The 9714-nt window shown below is 33.1% G+C and overlaps 2 protein-coding genes across 2 annotated transcripts in view; one reads left to right on the forward strand and one right to left on the reverse strand.

The window, feature by feature from the left end:
• IFT57 (intraflagellar transport 57) overlaps window positions 1–9714 on the reverse strand; it is a 62991-nt gene that overhangs the window by 24734 nt on the left and 28543 nt on the right. The gene's annotated exons all lie outside the window — the stretch shown is intronic.
• Window positions 2477–9714, forward strand: part of LOC106680707 (uncharacterized) — a 26667-nt gene continuing 19429 nt past the window's right edge. Inside the window, exon 1 of the mRNA XM_067051599.1 lies at window positions 2477–2567. The gene's annotated coding sequence lies outside the window, so the exon portion shown is untranslated. The remainder of the gene's footprint in view (window positions 2568–9714) is intronic.

The following is a 9714-nucleotide window of genomic DNA, read 5'->3' on the forward strand; positions in this document are numbered from 1 at the left end:
ATCGAATATATAGTAAGGGGGATTATGATCGACAAATTTTCGACGTAAAAACATGTTATTAATGTGTTATGAACACATTTCCGGAAATAAGAGTAGTAACATAGACGTATAGTATATATCATTAGAAAGTCAAGATATTAGAAAATAAATTAGATATTAGAAAACTTTATATTTATAAAAAAAAAGAGATACTATTTTTGAGATGACCGTTATATAAATAAATTAAATAATAACGAATTAATTAATAGGAAAAAATAAACAGACAACACTAAACTTAAAGCAAAATAAAATCTTCAAAACATTTATATCTTAGTACAATTGTAAATATAATAATTATGAAGAAATGCAATATAGGACTCCAATGGGAGTTTTGACCGAAAAAAAAGATCTAATTATAAAGGAAGATGTTAGGGGTTGTGTGATGCGCGCACCGCACCATTTTTGCCTTTTAATTACCTTTTTATCGAATATATAGTAAGGGGGATTATGATCGACAAATTTTCGACGTAAAAACATGTTATTAATGTGTTATGAACACATTTCCGGAAATAAGAGTACTAACATAGACGTATAATATATATCATTAGAAAGTCAAAGATATTAGAAAATAAATTAGATATTAGAAAACTCCCTAAGAGCATTCTGAGTATTTTCAATAGTGATCTACATTCATCCTTCCATTGAGCATTTATTTAACACTTAATTGAATTTCTGCCATACTTTTTGCATAAGTGAAAAATGTACTGAACACCGATAACATTGGAGTTTGCAAATATGATTACTGAAAGGCTCATTTGGAAAATTAGTACGAGGAAGTATATCTGCAGTGCAATAACATAAAAATATATATTCTGGAACAAGCGAGGATTAAATGCTGCTCAAAGTGGGGTAGGAAATTTATGTGATGCGCGTACCGCACCAGATTTTTAATGTTCGCCGACTATATGCTTCTAGGACCTTCATGGACGTGGAAAACTAGCTCACATTCTCCATCTGGACAGTCATCTTTCTCCTAAATAGAAAAATAGTGTTTGACTTGAGAGGCAATTTAGCTCCAACGGCGAGGGGAAAAATTGTTATGATATGATAAAACAATCACAGCGTCTTTAAAACTGCATCGACCGAAATGGCGGTTGTGAAGAAAAGTAGACTTATGTTCGAGCTTTAAAATGATATAATTACTACAGAATATAAACTGAATTTTATATTTATAAAAAAAAAAATAAGAGATACTATTTTTGGGATAACCGTTATGTAAATACATTAAGTAATAACGAATGAATTAATAAGAAAAAAAAAGCAGACAACATTAAATTTAAAGCAAAATAAAGTCTTCAAAATATTTATACCTAAGTACAATTGTAAATATAATAATTATAAAGAAATGCAATATAGGACTCCAATGGGAGTTTTGACCGAAAAAAAAGATCTAATTATAAAGGAAGATACTGGAAGATTATTGATTGACCGTGTGTATAGATGAATGGAGTATGGTCCGGGTGCGGTAAAAAAAAACTCAAATAGTAAAAATTATACTATATTATTGAGCCAACGTTGGGCGATAAAGGAAGATGTTAGGGGTAAGAAAAAAGCTCAAATATTAAACATTAATGTTTCGCCTCTCTTTTTAAGACTTCATCAGGATTAAAAATGAGATTCAAAAAAACTAAAAATATTGTAGCAATGTAAGTAAATGTGTATGTAGTACATAGTATAAGTATTTTTATATATGTTAGTAGCCGAAAGAGTTTGAGGTGTTGCCTCGACATCCTCGAGTCCGCAGCGGCTCTGGTTCGAATCCGGCCTGGGGTGGATGAATTTTATTTTGTGGTGGCTCCACGGAATGAGAACAACCCTCCCACTCTAGTTATTGTCGAATAGGTTGTTTTTTATAGGATAATCCTTCCCCTTTCCCCATATATTTAAAAAGTTGTTTTTAGCCAAAAAAAAATATATATACGTAGTATAGAAGTACATTTCATATCATCTTATTCACTTACTCTTTTTACAATACAATATCCTTAGTTTTTGTTATCTTATTTCAGGCCTGATAAAGCCCAGCATAATGGGGCGAAATGTTGGTCCATAATAACTAGTTATAAATTATTTTAGCTACTTTTTTGATCATCTTACTATATTAATAATATACGATCAATTAACTATCATCTAATTATTTTCAAGTTTAAATTAGTTCTTTTGTCAAGAAATTTTCATGATACTACACAGTATGATTTAAAATTACAGACATCACTGTTTCATCACAAGTTCTTTGATATGATTTCGAATATCAGTTATCCTTTAGGTAGTAGCTAACTAGCTTCTCCCGAACGAGGAGCGCGGACTAATGACAGCCGGGGCTGGATGTTTTTTAGCGGAGCTGTGATCGATTGAAGGGGGTTGATTTGCAACGTGTTGCCGCCACCGAAGAACGCCTTTAATTCTGCGCGGGGGTGGGGGCCGCGCGCAGATTGCCTGATCCCCCCTTTCATCCCCTCCTCCCGCGATTATTATCACATTTCCCGCCCCCGCCAGACAACTGTCACCGCCGTAGCAGCCGCACGCCCCGTGTAAGTACTCAACTTGTCTCTTGTATCTCTCCATTATCGTCAGCTGATCTTATCGCTTCGTTCACACACGAGTCGTCACTTTAACACCATACCTTTTAATGATAAGTCATTTTATTCTAAATTAATATAATTTATAAACATTGATTAATTGTATACATTAATTTTCCTTTGTTATATAATTAAAACGCTTCAAATTTCCAATTGAGCATGTAATTGAATATTTGGAGACAACATGATGTTATAAATCAATTCTTGCACTTTGGAATATTCATTGATTAAAATTGATCCTCAAATATATTTCAAAATTTAAGTAATTTTTATTTTTCACATTTATCCGTGGTTTGCCGCACACATTCGGATGGAACTCATCTATGAGATATAAAAAAAATTAAATTCCAGATTTAGGGAACAATTAACAAACTGAATTCAAATGGTCACATTTTAGATTAAAATTTTTATTTCATCTGACAGTTCATCTTATATAAGGGAGAAAAAATAAATATAATTAAATTAGAGGCAAAAACATAATTACGCAACTATTGTTGATATAAAAAAAATAAATATATATATGCTAGAAATTAAAATTTGTACATAACAGTGTAAATGTGATTAGTGTTTTATTTTATTGTTATATTAGTTAAAAATTTTACTTATTTTATTTCATTTTTATTTCTTCATGTACATAGTTTGATTATGTTAATTATATTGATCATCTTGTTCATGTACATATAGAGATTTTACTTATTTATACGTATTTTTTTCTTGTATTTTTATTTAATTTTGGTATGAATGTGATAATTTATAACTACTAATTATTTCTGAATATTGCCTAGGTTCTGGCAGATATTCATATTTATCAATAAATAAAATTTGAAGAACAAAAATCAAACTTTTCTATGTAAACAAGCACAACTCATCCAACTGATTAACACGTCACCACCTATGTCAGCAGGGCAAGTAGAAAATTTTACTAACCTTTTTCGAAAAAGGATGTCCTAAGTTATACAAAAAAAAATATGGTACTTCTTTTCACATATTTGTTGTGTCCGAACCATAGTTGAATAAAATATTCCTTATTATCCTGATTTTTCACAAATCACAGATTAACTGCAAGGTCATCCAGAAACGTTTGGTAACATTTATACCCAATGACTATGGAACAAAATCCCAAGAAGAAGAGTATATGCCAGTACTGAAGTACTGTTTCTTGACGGACGGTTAGGGGTGGTTTCTTCAGAATCATACTCAACCATGAGGTTTTTTCCTAATTCAATGAAGGATCAGTTACCCACTTTATAGTTTCTGGGTATCCACAAGAGGTTCTCCAGTCCACAGTGTCGGTACTCGGCCGATATAATGAATGAAATAATTATTTGCACAGCCGGGCTCGAACCCGGGTCCAGGAGTTTGGAATCCAGCGTGTTCCACTGAGTTACTGCACTCCTCAGAGAATGGCCAAGCATTTATCCACCCCTGGATACCTTGGAGTTACCGTCGCGTACTAACCATGGCGGGAGTATCAAATTTCATTTCTTTGGACCGCCGAGAAATGAATATTAACTTACCCAAGTGGGAATCGAACCACAACGTTCCGGACCTGGCGCTCAGGGACCTACACTCCAACCTTCATGGACCCCGTCTCTCAGATAATACTAAGTAGTACCTTAAGTGGCTTTTGTTGATATAGTATGGTGGATCAGTATTTAGTGTGGTCCATATAGTCTATTAGTTACAAGATGGTATGGATAAGAAAGAACGAGCGATATACAGCAGAAAAGTATTGAAGAGTGTATGAAGATCCCTGGAGGTAGCAAAGAAGAACTTGGATTAAGTATAAGCAACATTAATTAAACTGTAAGCTGCTATTGAAGGCTTTGATATAACAAATTTATGGTTCAACCTAAAAACTACGACTCATCTAAAATCAGTAAGACATTTTTGATCAAAATTTGAATCTTCTCTACCTTAAAATGTTGCACCGTCTAGTATTACTTTACTTTTTCTGTATTGTGTAATATTTTTGTAAGAGTGCAATGTGGTAAAACAGCTTAAGTGGACTTCAAAATATTATTAGTTCAACTTCTGATTGACTTCATAGCCGCAGTTTTTCGTAGATAGCTTCTAAATTTTACCACTACGTGGAACCACGATCACCCTAATGTTTGCTAAAGATTCAGATTGGTGGCTCTTAATTTAATCTTTACAAAAAAATAATATATATTTTGTGAATATTTTCAGCACAGCAGAATTGGGGTAAACATACTACTTGATGCCCTTAATAGACATTAAAAATGGACGGGGTAAGTTAATATACAGATCAGGTGCGGTAAGCGAATCAGTGTCAAATTTCACTTACCACCCTACTTTGAGTTGAAATTAATCTTCATTTGTTTCTATATTAGTAAATGCAATAATTCCCTGTACTAATGCTCCAAATAGGCAGTACGCTGGGGCTTGACTAGCAGTCGACTACCTCTAATTTCAACAGTTTTCCGAAAAGTACTTTTAATTATATTTCTCTTAGTAAAATTTTAACATTCTTTATATAAAGAAAGTGTGGTAGAAATATAAAAATACAATGGTTTATAAAACCTATGTATTACTGAATATAGCTCAACTAATAGGCTTGAATAGGTCAAGTAAAATTAAGAAAATAACTATTGACATGAAAAGTTTTATTAAACTGGTGAAACAGAAAAACGCAGTGCTAATGCACCCGACAGTTTTACAGTTAAACTCGTTAAAACAGATCTTTGGTTTATACGTTTTTCATCATTCTCCACTACCGTATGTGACTTTATATGTAAAATATTATTATTACCACTCCTATTTAGATTGTTAACAGTTAAAAAGTTTCCATGGCATTCGTTTTTACCGGTTATCAGACGGGCCATATTGAGCTGTTGAGAAGAGCGGTTTATAGTATATCATGGAAGTTGAGTATAAATGTAATTTTTTGGTGGTAAAACTAATTAATTTATAGAATATGGCTGTTGATATTGAACGGAATTCTCTTGGAAACATAAATGTCACAATCTCACAAGAGGAGATTATAACACAAAAAGAAAAGGCAATCCTTCGCCGCCGGACCCACCCCACTAAGTCATCCGGGAAGCGACGGGACTATATCAGTTTTGAAATATTAGCTTTCAAAACTGGCCTAAAGCATTTTGACAATAAAAAATAATTTTGTTAAAAATAATAAGCCGATATCAGAAATGATTCTATCTTAAATTCCTGTTTTGCTTTTTTAAGAGGCGGGATGTTTTTGAACATCGCCTCAAATGTTACTGGATTGGTAGTGAAGTCTATAAAAAAGACTTGTTCGATGCCTTCCATTAATGGCTAAGGCTTATGACAAGTATATTCGGTTCCATGTAACTGTGAGTGCCACCATAGAGAAAGCTCTTGGATATTCAAGTGTATAATACAGAAACTGTATTAATCTGTTTTCAGAAGAGTATCGATTTTCGTTCAGAAGTGGAAATCACCCGGCTACTATGCCACACTTTTTTCTCTATACACAACACCACTAACAATCCACTAATAATGTGTTTTAAGAGACATACAACAATATCCTGTCTCTTAGGAAAATAGGAGTTTAAGATAGAATTCTTCGTTGTATCATTTTTATTTTTTCTTGCATAAGCATTTTATATTTTAATGAATTGCCTTTGATTAGAATTTGGATGAACGTGAATAGAGTATCGATGCCTTAGATAAAGTATCGTACTGAAAAGAGTATAGATACTTTGATGGTATGACAACTATCTTGAGCAACTTCGAGCCCTGAAGGTAGCCTAATGTCTCCAGTTATACCTACCACTTGGAAAGTGTAAACAGTTTGAACTGAAGTAATGTTTGAACACCTACTTGTAACTCCTTGTATCATTTTAATTTTTATAATAATAATTGTATATTTGTACCTCCTGTGACATGTTCATGTTGATATTAAAGGATACAGTTTTATTTCATTTCTGAGCCTTCCGAAGAAATTATCTTCCAAGAGAGTTAGTTCAACGTGTCCTTTTTTTATGCCATCCACCTATATTCCATGTTGTTACTATCTCTTTGTGAATTTTTTAAAAATGTTTTAATTGAAGGTATCTTTTTATGGTGATTAATTTTTATGTAAATGCTCTGATAATATATTTATCAGGAGCTAAAGAACATTAACTTGATTCTATATACTTGATCAACTTCCTGTTTTTGACCCATTTTAATTTTAAATAACACAGTTTTCCAGGGCTACTTGACCGAGGTGCGTCAACGGTTGGTGAATGTGTTCGTAACATTCCATGTCATATCACCCAGATATTTGACCACCTCATATATAAATAAAACGTAGCACTATTAACTCTGTGGGTATCATGACCGTGTAATTTAAAATAGGATGACTTATTATAGTGATTTTCCAATATTTTATGTACTTAAAATAATGTAAACTCGTATACCTTGTGCAATTAATATTACAATTTGAGTAATACAACGTAACCACCCACGATTTTATGACCGAAATAAATCATCAAAATATTAAAACGTAAACCATTTTTCACCACTAATTTTAATTTTAAACATACTGTCACCATATTATTACATTATTTGAATTTTACTGCTTAAAATATAATAATGCAGTTTAAAATTTGATATAATATTATTTTATTCTGATAAAATCGTATTTCTCAAAAATACATTGGATTTTTATTACTCGATGATTTCATATTTGAGAAACATTTCGGAACTGAAGTGTTAGGGAAGAGTAGATCGATAGTGATCTGTTTTACAATTCAATACCGGGAGGGAGGAGGGGAAAGGGGGGTTTGAAGAGGATTCATAAGTCCATTGACTCCCTCCTAATGCCCTGATGGCCAGTCGTTTAGAAGAGGATCGTATAAGCTCATGGGGCAGCTCTTCACACGCCTAACAATTGTTTTCTTCATACCTCGTTGGAAATATTAAAGCCTCCATAACTAGGGTTGTTAGGAGGTTATTTTAAAATAATAGGCTAATGTTCAATCTTTTGAATGTAAATATAAAACAGTACTAATCATTTTACTTTAATGGTTTTTATATAATAGAATATATACTGGTTATTAACTATTTTTTCCTAAATATCGTTTTCAACTATTTTATCATATCTTTATATATCATAGATCGTTGGAGGTGGGTGGAAGTGGATTTTATATTCATTTAAAAAATCAATTGGACACAGTATATAGTTTTATGCTTCCTACAACAGTTGGGTAGCTCCAGCTACTTCTATTGGAACAGATAAATTGAAATTTTTGTAGACAAAAATGTTTTCTTTATACCATAAAAGAATGCCATTGTAGCAACCATGCTACTATCTGTCAGTCACTATTCCTTGACCGTTACATGACGCGATCTACCAGCTAATACGTGGACTACGATCATCATATAAACATGATGCATGATATATGTATTGTTACTTGTAAATAATTTGTGTAAATTAATAGCCATATTAATTTACACAAATTAGTATTGTTAATTGTAAATAATTTGTGTAAATTAATAGCCATATTATAGTTTGCAATATTCCTACTGGTAACCATTTCTATTCTGTACCTTTTATTCCTTTCGTAAGGACCTACAGCTAGTTCCTGTGGCACTTACAATCCCCTTCGCTACTGTAGGCTAGTTCCCTACGGAGTGAAGTTTTCATCCTGTTAGGTTTTACAGTTCCAGTGAAACTCATCTCTAACTAACCTACTGAACAGGCATTATAGGGGCCTTCTGGTGTAGTAACAGCCAGAGGGTTGAAAATTTGTATATGGGTATCTGTTGGACAGAATAATATATGAAGCTAAACTAAAGAGCGCAAAACTGAAAGTAGGAAATCGGAAAATGCTTTCCAACCAACTTTGTAACATCATAATTATCAAAATGGAAGAAAAAATGAAGCCAGCGATGACTGTACATAAACAAGTCTTGACCCTTATGCTGTCCTGCGTAGCTGAAAGGTGGCCTAGTATTAAAATATTTGTAAGTCGTGTACTAGTCTCAGAGATGAAATTTCTGAGGATAGCTGGTTTTAAACAAATAAGAGAAGAGACGGGGCCATGGACCGCTAGTGGAAAATATTCACGAAAGAGAATTAATGTGGCCATGTACCGAGAATTCCGAACAGATGACTACCAAAAAATATATTGGAAGCTAAGACGAAAACTGCCACTGCGACTACTCAGGAATAAAGAAGTGAACCTCATATCGGATCTTGCATTATGTTGACAATAATCACTCTAGGTGAATTCAACAAATTGGCCAAAGATAAAGAAATCGTTAAGAAATAGTTAACGGCTTCCCTATTGATGGGGTCTTAAATGAGCTAAATAGTATAAGTGGATGAGTTCTCGAAGCCCAATAAATCTCCTATTTTGTGAATAAGGCGTACTATTATTCTATAGCAATCATTTGGTATGTGCTTTATGTGCAATACGTCGATTGTTAGATCCCTCATATATTTTTCTCGTTCCATACTTTAGGAGTTCAGTGAATCCACTATCTGATGTAGTAGCTATTGGATTTCGTTATCCAGTGGATCAGGATATCCCCCATCTTCTCCAGGTTCACATAATGTCTCACAATTTTCGTTTAAAATAATGTCATATCTTCTGATCTACATTTTTATTAGTCAGCAGCGTATCATCTCCTAAGAGTCGACCATTGCTACAATTAACATCATTTTTAAATTTTGTGATGTCATTCTCGTTTCAAAGATGTCCCAAAACACCCTAAGCCAGGAAATTTTAGTTGAATCTTGAGCTTATAGGGATAAAATCTGTTTGATTAGTAGCCGTACCATTATACAATATCCATGTAGTTGAATTTATCATTCTGTGAAAATTGTGTTTCTCACAACCAGTCCCCTGGATCGTTTATCAATCAAAATTCATTATTAATCTCTTTACAATACAGTTCGATTCGTCATGAATCCTGTGACTTCCAATAGTAAGCTAAAATTCATGAAATGCACCTGTTCGTGCATTCGTATCGCTTTCGATAATTTCCACGTCAGCCCTTTGGACACTTCTCTATAAATCATTTTAAGACATTATAGAAATGGTTTCACTTGGATGGTTCAATAGGGGCTAGGCGCTAATGAAAGTAAAAGGATAGAATTTCACAT

This window comes from Halyomorpha halys, unplaced genomic scaffold (genome assembly GCF_000696795.3).
Source record: "Halyomorpha halys isolate HHAL.00 unplaced genomic scaffold, Hhal_1.1 Scaffold18.1, whole genome shotgun sequence".
Taxonomy (NCBI): domain Eukaryota; kingdom Metazoa; phylum Arthropoda; class Insecta; order Hemiptera; family Pentatomidae; genus Halyomorpha; species Halyomorpha halys.